The 11,274-nt window shown below is 38.2% G+C and overlaps 1 long non-coding RNA gene across 1 annotated transcript; it reads left to right on the forward strand.

Moving 5' to 3' along the window:
• Window positions 1-6,893: 6,893 nt before the first annotated feature.
• LOC120567786 lies at window positions 6,894-10,884 on the forward strand. Its single transcript, XR_005640610.1, has 2 exons — window positions 6,894-8,449; window positions 10,511-10,884. It is a non-coding gene; the product is annotated as an uncharacterized LOC120567786 (long non-coding RNA).
• Window positions 10,885-11,274: the final 390 nt, after the last annotated feature.

Genomic DNA, 11,274 nt, shown 5'->3' on the forward strand with positions numbered 1-11,274 from the left:
CCTGTAGTGGTAATGGCAGGTCGTGTTGGCCCCTCTTAGACGGTTTGCTCCTGTCAAAGATAGTTTCACCCTGACGGTTTCAGCTGCTGCTGCACCGGGACACGCCATCACAACAAGCTGCATAGTAGATCTAGTTTCCTCTACTGGACTCCCCTTCCTTTTATTTATTATTTTATCTATGCTTTACTCTCTCTTTTTCTTCAGAATACAGTTTCCTTTTTGCCTCATGCTTGTTCATGGTACTGGACATAAGTACATGCATTCAAACAAGCATGAAAGCTTTCTTTCTTTTCTCTTCTTTTAAAGTCTTTCATTCAACCAACTTAAAGCTCTGCTCAGCTCTGATTATGAGGGACAGGAGTGGAAGAGGTATTCAGATCCTGTACTGAGATAACTGATTATGTTTGGCCACAGAAACAAGATGTAAACACAACAGACATTGATCTTTAAGTCAATGTGGCAAACTTGTTAGCAAACAATTGCTTATTTACACATCCGGTAGTTACGGAGTCGTGCTTTTGGCCACCTGATTAATGTACAAGTAAGTCCAATATACACTCTCTTAACTCTATTTTTAACCTTAACCAACTCCTGAGGAATACATTGTCTCTTTAGCTGCTAAATGCTCAACTTTGTTCACCAGTTACTTGCTAACTGTGTCTGTTTGGTGCTGAGCAGGTTGTGTACAGTGACTTTTTAGAGCTTTTTCACTGAAAACGGCTGCCTGCTGCGGCCTGAAACAACTCTATGAAACTCAAAAAAGCTCCATAAAGCCTGACTCTCTGTAGGTTCATCACTACTAGCAACCCCTTTCATATTATTATTCATATTTTATTATTATCGAAATATTGATTATAGCAGCTTTAAGTACAACAATGTGAAACACTCGATTGCTATTAAAATTGGACTTAAGTAAATGTTAAGTAATATTAGCAATATACACTTAAAGTATCAAAAGTACTCGTTCAGCAGATATGTCTCCTGTGACTGATATATTATTATACATATTAGATTGTTAATACTGATGTATTTTACTTTTGGAGCTGGTCGAGGTGAAGCTAGCTTTACTTTAAAAAAGATTAGGTAGCTCAATCCAGTGACATCCAGCTTAATAGACACTGCCCCTCCAAAGGGTCACAAATGAAATCCAATCCTCTTTTTCAAATCTTTGCTTTTTTTTAATTTTTATATTGGATAATTTTACCTCTCTGGCCTTTGAACACTTATTTAAATGAAACCATCTAACAGGTTAAGATGACTGCTAACAACTCATTGACATCTGAAACAGGACAAGAAGCCCCAATTAGACACTTCTTTTTGTAAGTGGTCACAAGCCAAAAAGATTGGAAACTACCGGTTGATTCTTAAGCTACACATTATATATAATATTACACATTATATATAATAACCTTATGTTTTTTTTAATGTAAAAGCTTGCAAGAATGTAAAAGCTAACCTCCAGCTGTAAAATAAATATAGTGGAGTAAAACGTTCAGTATTTTTCCTCTAAAATGTAGTGGAGTAGAAGTACAAAGTAGCATAAAATGGAAATATTCAACTAAAGTACCAATAACTGAAAATTGTAGTGCAATACTTGAGTACTGTACGTCTGTTTAGTTACTTTACACCACTGATGCGAGATGTGAGTCAGTAATGGTGACCTCATCTCTGCATTTCTCCTGCAGTGGTCGCTGACGGAAGTATCATTACTGCAGTATTTTCAGAGCAATGTGACCAGCTACTACTACGTCTAAATTTGTATTTCTTTGCTGCATGTATCATATGAAGTAGTGATGTTTGTATCCCCCCCTGGCTCTTTATGATTCATCGTGTCTGGAGTTTTTGTTTCTGTAGTTAAAACCCTGCAGCCTCTCAGCCAGCCGTGTCGGAGTTGTTATGATGCATGTGGAAGAGTTACAGAAGGCTGGGGATACAGATCCAGCAGGGTGATCATTAACTGAAGCAGACTCATGATGATATACAGGAGAGAGGGATCTTTGTATATATGTATCTTTATATACAGTACTTGTATGAGTGACGTATGTGCAGCTGAGCCATATTTATTCCCCTTATCCAATAAAGCATTGATCCACCCACAAATCCCCACCATCTTAAATCACATATAGATGGAAAAGAGCAGGGGGGGGTATATGTTCATTACACACTTTTTTCTATCTAGATGTAGAAAGTGAAATGGTAGCTTGATGGCCACTGTTTCCATGGTAACTCTGTTAGAGCAACCTCCGCCCACAACATCTCAAAAGATCAGAGATGTTATTTTTAAAGTAACATAAGACAAAATGAATTCATGAATTCTCATACAAATGAAAAGCTGACATACAGTGTCACTCACTGTATGTCAGCTTTTCATTTGTATGAGAATTCATGAATTCATTTGTGCATACAGTACAGGGCAGATCTTTTGGGATGCAGTGCGGAGGCCACAGCATATGTGTCTTTGTGTGGGATCAGTGTCACTGCACAACAGGCAGAAAAGAAGCTGAAAAACGTTGGCATTCACCATCTGCAATGCCGTTATTCTAACTTTAACTTACTACCTAAATGTGAATATTTTAACTCCTTTGGCAAACTTGTCTCAACTTAAAAAGTCTGTTTAACAGACGCTACATAAAAAAATTCCTCCTGTTTTGATCACTTTTTCTTTGCAGCATTTCATGACATTGGCATAATATTAAACGTGATAACTGTATTTATTTATTTTTTTTAAGTTTGAACTTGTTAGAGCTGGATTTGTTTCTGTTTAGTGGCTGTCAAGATGAAAATGGGGAAGGTGGGAGAATATTTGGTCCATCCGTGCTTGATTTACAGTATTTGGGTGAATACATTTTTTTTTTCTGTATTTCACTAGACCAGTCCATCTCTTTTCATCATTATTTATTGAATGTGAAGCTAAATAAGCATATTGTGCTTCACATGTACAGGAGTGATCACAAGGTGTGGTGAGCAAAGTTATTACAACAAATACACCCAAGAAAATTCTTCTTGTGTGATGGTCATGGATATAAAAGTCAACTTATCATAAAGTGTTTGCATGTTTTAGTGCTGTTTGTGAACAATGGCAACAACATTTTTGACCAGTTGACAAAAATTCCTACAAGGTCCACTCAGTAGCTGGTGCTTTCGATTGTATCACACATTAACCAGTTTTGATGGCTTTGTAGAATTTTTATTTTCCATTTTCTGAACATTTTATGGACTTTATCATCCATGCTGGCTTCAGAAGTTCAGACTGAAAGTTAAAAAGTATTTGTTGGGGTGGTATTTTATGCCATTATTAATAGTTGATTGTAGAGAGATGTTTGTTTGTCTGCTATTAGTTTGTTCCTAAAAAGACTTGCTACTTGCTACAAGACTTGGAAGAAGTTTTCTGTTTGTCTACTCAGTGTTCATTGAAGATTTTGCCACAAATGCTACAAAATGTGCCACTGTCAGTTTTTCAGGCTATTCTCTCCTGATTGTTTTTCTCTTTCTCCTATACATGCCATATTTGATATTAATTATCGGTCCCTCACATGTTGGGATGTCTTGTTCCACATACGCTGAGGCATAGCAGCACTTGGCTGAGACAATAGAATATATAGACCAAGTGTCAACCTAAAGCTCTGGGTCAGCCGCTGAGCAGCGCCCCGGATAACTTATCACAGTTAAAAATCCCTCTCTGTGTCCCTGGCTGATTTTCTCCTCCTCTTGGTGATTGACTTCAGATTGGTGTACACAGCAATTCCAATGTAGCCCTGCAGGCTCCTCAGTGGACACACTTGCCAGCATGTGTTTCCATGGAGACGCAGTTTGTTCACGCGCCCCTGCAGCCTGTGTCATTGACTTCAATTAGTGCAGAAGGCCATCTTGCCTAAGCACATGCTTACACAGAGATCAAGGCTTAAAGGGCTGGAGAAAATTGTCTGAGGAGATCTGAGAGTGCGGAATACATAGGAGAGGACTTCAGGGCTACAGAGAGGCTTTATGGTGTAATGGCATTCATTCAAATACTGGGAGATTGTCAAAACACAAGTGAAATTTAAATTTAAACTTAGTACCCTTCATGACATCAATAAGACCGACTGCAAAGCTAACAATAAAAGCTGTCGAGGCAAATCAGGTTTCAAAAAGTGTAGATACTTGTAATGACAGCCGATAATCTGTCACACCCCTCATTCAGAATTTCAAGTCTCTGCTGACAAATGAAGGAACAAGGCCTCCTTTTAGGACAAAATTATACAAATTAGAACATTTTTAATTGTGCCCTGGGAGGAACATTTAGTTCAGTTGGTACAGCTGCTCGCATCCTTCATTTGTCACTAGATTTCATGCCATTTTAATTGTAATGTGTGTTTGATTGCCCGATCTCAAGATGTTTTTCCTGCACATCTTAGATCTGCTTTCATTAAAAGTGCTAAACATACAGTGTGTGTGTATATATTCTTATGATAAGCAAGAATGTTTTTTTACTGTTAGTTTTATTTTACTTTTGATTAGCCTAAGTGTGATCTTCCACATTGTATCAGATGGATCCGGTAGTGCTTAAATTAAATCACACCTAAAAGTAGTATAAATTCCTTTATCACTCTTTCTCTAAACTGAAGTTTTTCTATCCTAAAAGTGGACAGATCACCCAACCAGGAAACTAGAGACTATTCATCCCCACTTCTCGGAGTATGGACATTCATCAGTCAAAGAATTAAAACTCTGGGCTATACAAACAATTAAACTTGAATCAGAGTGGAGATCACGACCAAGTTCTACTCTATAAGTCTAATGGATTTTTTTTGTCAATGACAAACTTTATCTGTTTTTGTTTTTGACACATTTTGTTATTTTGCTTTGATTTCCTATTTCCTTTATACCCTTTATGGCCCACTATACTATATCTTGACATAATGTCTGTGTATATGTGTTGCTTCTTCAGATTATGTGCTCTAGTACAGGTGAGCTTGTATGTTTGCCCCCTATTTTCCCTCCACTTTTCGTATTTCAAGGGTACTTATCCATCAGTTGCCAAAGAAACAGCACTGAGTTAGAAAAGTGTTGTCTTTACCTATCAACATATTTTAACCACTTACAGTGTTTGCTTTTTTGTTTGTTGTTGTCACATCAGAAGCTCTGATGAATCTTTTCAATATTGCAAGCAACTAGAGGAAAAGTCATGGGATCCCCAAAGTCCTCAGTATACATAATCTGGGAACCATGTCTATGCAAACTTTTGTGCCAATATATCTAGTAAGTGTTTCACCTAATAAGTGCACAATTTAACCAGCTGCTGGAGCTAAATGCAATCTTAAGGGATCACCAAAGTCATTGGGTTTCATCCTCTGGAGACTACGAATGCCTCTAACAATGTCATGGCAATCCATCCAATGGAAATATTTCAGGCTGGACCAAAGTGGACTGACTGACCAACTGACTGGCATTGCTGCCCCTACAAACCCAATACTAGCCTGGACGTCGTTCTGCAGCTTTAGGACAACTGTTGTCATTATTGTAGCTTTTGAAAACATCCAGTGGGTCTGTTCCAGGCTTAATTTCCCAGTAGGTAACTTCAATTTCCATGTAGACGGAAAAAAAAAACATTAGTTGCAGAGTGGTGGGATGTGCCTTTAAAGTGATTCAACCTTGACTCTCCTAACTCATTACCAGCACACTCCCAGGCTGCATCTGTAATTACCACGAACAGGTGCATCACTCAGCCTCATCGCCATGGAGTTAGAGATTTAATTTAGAGATGCTGCCCAGGATATTAACCCTGCTAATTACAACAGTGCGCTCCATGTTGAACTATGGGGATGAAATGTGGTGGACCTCAGGTACATGTGGGGAGGACGTGGTGTTTACACAAAGATGGCCTCCAAAACTTCTGTGCAATTTGTGTGATTGCCAGAGAAGAGGATGCATGCATGTGAACAGAAGGTTTTGGAGTTTAAGCAGAAGATTTAATTACTTGTGGCAAATGATTTGTCACCACTTTGGTCTAGACTGAAATATCTTGACAACAATTGGATAGATTGCTTGGAAATTTAGTTCACACATTCATGATCCCCAGAGGATGTATCCTAATACAGGTGATCCCCTGACTTTTCCTCTAACGCAACCATGAGCATCACATTTATGGTTTTGAGGGGAAATGTATTGACAGCTTTCGGATGGATTGCTATGAAATTTAGTACACACATTCATGCCCCCCTCAGGACGCGGTAACTTTGGGGATCCTTAAGTTTTCATCTAGTGTTTTCATGTATGATGCAGGGTAAGGGTCAAATTAAGACTACTGAGAAGTCAGCGACGCTATATCCTTTGCTGAAGACAGCTACTGAGCTGGCCAATGACAAGCCGCCGCTGGTAACTGAGAAAAATTAGAAGTCTTAACGAAAGTAAAATTATGTATTTATCTGTAGATGAAAATGCAAACCTATCAAATTGTCAGTAATTCATAAAATCACATTTGTTGTTGTAGAGGTCTTTCCAGGGAAAGTTTTAAGCTCCAACCAACAGTTGTTTGTTAGGAATAAAACAAAGAAGAACTGGGTGATGATGAGCATAAAAAGCAATGTGACACATACAGTAGAGTATTATTTCTTTGGACTTGAACTGAAGGAGCTACAAACTCTATTTATTTATTTGAAAAAAAAAAATCACAAAAGCCACACAATGGCCACTAAGCACCAAAGATGCCAAAATCCAACAAAAAAGTAATTACAGTTTTTATGCTCCCCTGCTCCAAGGGTCCTTTTAAAGAATCTTTTGAAGTATTTTTATGTTTAACTTCACCTACATATATGCACATACATATATACTGTGTATATATATACTGTGTATATATATATATATATATATATATATATATCCTTTGACTCTATCTCTCTTTCAGAACCCTTCATTTCATGTGCATCTGCGTCACAATATTTTTTATTTCATTGGAAAACAGAATAGGGTGATAGTGCAGCTAGTCTGTCATCTTTTATTCATCCATTCATCCTCTTCTCCTCACTTCTCACTCCTCGCCTCCGCACCAGGGAGCTTAGCATCTGACAACGTTCACTGAAAACCACCAGCTGGATAGACAACAAGAGGAGAGGAAAAGCTAGGAAATAAGAAAAGTGTGTGTGCGCGTGCGTGCGTGCGTGCGTGCGTGCGTGCGTGCGTGCGTGCGTGCGTGCGTGCGTACGTACGTGCATGCAGGAGGGACAGGAGGGCAGCAGGGGCACATTGTGATGACAGCAGCCCGGCCCTCAGAGCACAGCAGATGGTTAAGACAGGAATGGCTGTGGCTCTAGATCAAAACCTCAACTCTCCAAAGTAACAATCTTTGAATAAAATTAACTTTGTTTTTCATTTTTGTAATAAATGCATCTCTGTGCAAAGAGGAAAATACAAAGAAGTTATATTTTCTTCTGGCTCTCCACTACTCTGTGTCACTGAAAGCCTGGCCTGCTGAAATGATGAAGGCCAGTCGTGTCGGATATTTCTGGCCTTTTTCTGTCCCTCACACTCACACCCGCGCGCACAAACACACAGAGCTTCAAGTTGCCATGGCAATCTGACGATAAGGAGTTATGATTGAATGGCTGAGGTAGAAATGTGCTTTGATTGCCACAGTGTGCTGCATAGACATTGATTTTGCCTTTCACCTCACAGACCTGCTGCAGTTATTATCATTTCTGGTGAGCTGAGCTGAAGTAATTTCAGGAAAATACAATTATGCAATGCATATTCATGGCACTGTGTACATTTAAATAGCTGTGTGAACTTGTTTTTGGGTGACAAAAATGTCTTATTCAGCATTGGATGCACTATGCTTACCAAGTTAGCTAGCTAGTGCTAGCATTTGCTGGTAACCCAGCGTTTAGCTTAGCAGTAGCTGCACCCTCTTGTACAAATATGGTCACTTCTGCTTCCAAAACAACAAGTTGGCGAAGGCCAAAATGCCAAACTCAAAGCATCCAAACGGTAGTCCACAAACCAAAGGGTGGCGTCCTGTTGTGTCACGGTGGCTACGTCCACTTCTTTTGTACATTCTGTAGTTGTAAATACTCTTTACAGCTTGAGTCTGTATCTGTCAGCCTCAACTGATAGCCCGTATTTATCAGCCTCTATCATCTGTCAATTGCTATAGGTGCTATAGGTAATATTTGTGTGCAGCGTGAATTTCCTTGTGCCATATTTGTGTATTGCCATAGAAGCCGAGGACTCATGGATGTGTTGTTGTGTGCGGTTTTGAGGTAGATAATTTGTCATAATTGTTTAAATCTACATACAGATGGAAATCAAGTTTCCTTTACATTTAAGCATACTCAGAAAAGTTATATACAAAGACCTGTTTTGTTTGATTGTTTAATAGACAAAGGAAAAGAAGGAGTTGCTCACACCTGCAAAATATTCAAATAAATTGTGGATGGTGATGAGACAGCTACAGAAAAATCATAGAAAACAAAAAGTAAGTATTCATTAATTAGAAATATGTTTAATTTGGTATTAATGCCGTTCATTTCCTGTTCGTACAAAATTGTAAAGTGTGATTATTTTATGTATACCAACTGCAGAAATGGTATACTATTACAATTAGACTTTAATACGCACTGTATACAAATTGTATGTAGTACGAAATCAAGAGACAGCTAAATTGTCTACAATGCAAAAGGTTTATTCAGGATAGTAATCAATAGTAACATGTTGAAGGAGCAAAACTAACTGACTAGAAGTTAAAGAATACAAGTGTTTGAATTGTTTTTTAAAAACCAATTCACATAATTGAAATCACTGTTCTTTATCTGTATTATTTCATGATGAAGGAGAAACCCTTTGAGATGTACTACATGGCTGTATTGTTTGTGATGCTATATCTCTGTCTATCTGCAGTCAGCAATGCCAGCATTCATTTAACAAGTCCTCATCAAAGTGCTGTATCTTCACACACACATGGAGAAGCTGCAGTGCTGCACAAAGCCCACTTACACAGTGTTTACCCCTAAATATTGGCCCATTTACTAAAATCAGGCCACAACAATACATATTTACATGGTGTTAAGTTACAGAACAGCAATGTGAAAAATTCTTTTGATGTTTGTCCATGTGTGGAAATAACAGAGGTGCACCATGATGTACCTATTTATTCACAAAACTAAACCACATTTAGGAAATTATACAAAACCTTTCCCCATCATTTGAAAGTAAAATACCTTTGGAGGGATGCTCCATTTACTCATTAACATTTGCAAGAAAATACATATTTTGACTGCAAATTAAACATGTTTTGTAAATTATATTTTATAGATTCAGGGGCTTAGCACAAAATTCTGGGCCCTGTAAAAAGGTATTCTCTATGGGCCCCTTCCCACATCCACGGCTATTCATTCTAGCATCACATGAGGCCCCTGGGTACTCAGTCCCCTCCCCCCCCCCCAGTCCAACACCCCTGCTTATAAGAACTCACTGCAAGGAGATATTGTGACCTAATGATATGTTCCCAAGTGCCCTGTCTGTTACTAAAATAGAAGCACCACATTGTGAGCACAGCATGGGTTCATTAGGTCCAAGTTTAAGATTTAATGAAGTACATGTATGCTGTGAAAATACATGTAAAGTAAACTGGGAACAACAGAGTTCACCAACACACCTCTGTTCAGATTAAACTCTTTTTTTTCTTCTTTTTTTTTTAAATGCAGTATCTGTTTCGTATTGACAGTTAGACATACCCACATACACTTCTGTACATAAATAGTAACAATACCAGACTCACTGCATGGTTTATGTGCTACATGTAAGTAAAGGAAATATTTTCTCTGATCATACATATATGCACAGATACAAGCGAAACGTGACAATAACTGTACCCAGGGAGCTAATAAAATATGCATTTACAATATATAATCAGGTGCCTAGAGATGTAACCCAAAGTCATCTCTGATATCACTTGGTGTAGATTAAATATTAGATGTCACATAACACATACATGGGTGAAGGATACATAAACATAACATAACATAAGGATACATAACCTTAATTTTTGTAGCCCATGCATGCCATAAGCCCCTTGAGGCAAATGTGTGATATTGGGCTGTAGAAGTAACAATGACTAGTACTGTAATGTAGGCTGTCCAAAATCACTCCCTTGTTCACTAATTTTTTACTTGTTTACCCTGAATTTAACATTTATATTTTTACAGGACTTATTTATATTTTCACTACCTTTGTGACTTTATTTCACTGTCTACCTAACTTCCTGTCAAGGATTTAGATTAACATGATTAAGCAGATACTGTAAGTCCAGGACTCTTTGAATCCTCTGTGGACATACTGTATAGTATTTGAAAATGCTGTTTCCCTCTAGAAATATTATTACTGTATGTGCTCTTCAAAGAAACACACACATTACAGTATTGATACCTTACAGAGTCAGCATTTTCTTTCTGCTCTTGACCTCTCTTTTACATGCTGTATAAACCAGAACCCTGTTGTTGTTGTTTTTTTAAACTTGTTCTCTGTCTCAACTCACCAGACTCGGTGCCCGTCGCAGGCTGTTAACATTTCATGCTTGTTCGCATCATAAGCTTTGGAGTTGCACGGCATGCATGTCTTCTCTTCAACAATCCAAAACAAACGTGTGTGTGTGTGTGTGTGTGTGTGTGTGTTTGTGTGTTTGTGTGTGCGTGCGTGCGTGCGTGCGTGCGTGCGTGCGTGCGTGTGTGTGTGTGTGTGTGGGTGTGTGTGTTTGTGTGTGTGTGTGTGTGTGTGTGTATTTGCGTGTATGTAAGGAACTTCTCATGTGTGCTGTGTAATAGTCTAATGGCTTTTGTTTGTGAAATAGGCTGATAAATTATGTAACTGTTTGTTGTAGCTATGTGCCAAATAAACAACTTTTTCCAGCAGCAACTACAGAGAAAATTTTAAATTCAGTAAATGTTTGGATGTGTGTGCATTTATATTTGCCAGTATGCACCAGTGCCTGCAAATATTGTGATTAATACAGAAATGATTGGTAAGCTTGGTAATACTTAGTTTTTAGCATAGACTCTATACAAAAATCCAGTCCATAATAGCTGCTTCTCCTGTGCTGTCCACGTTACATGAATTTAACGTTTAGCCCAGTTAGTGTAAATTACAAGATTGAGTAGCTTGATTAAAGTAACGCCCCAATCACTGTGAATTAAACAGAAAAAAATGCAATAATTTGATGAAAGTGTTCACAAGGTTCACAGCAACTTGATTTCCCCAACACCAGTTTATTTGGTGTATTTCCAAAGGGATGTATGATAGAAACCA

This window comes from Perca fluviatilis, chromosome 11 (assembly GCF_010015445.1).
Source record: "Perca fluviatilis chromosome 11, GENO_Pfluv_1.0, whole genome shotgun sequence".
Classification (NCBI taxonomy): Eukaryota; Metazoa; Chordata; class Actinopteri; order Perciformes; family Percidae; genus Perca; species Perca fluviatilis.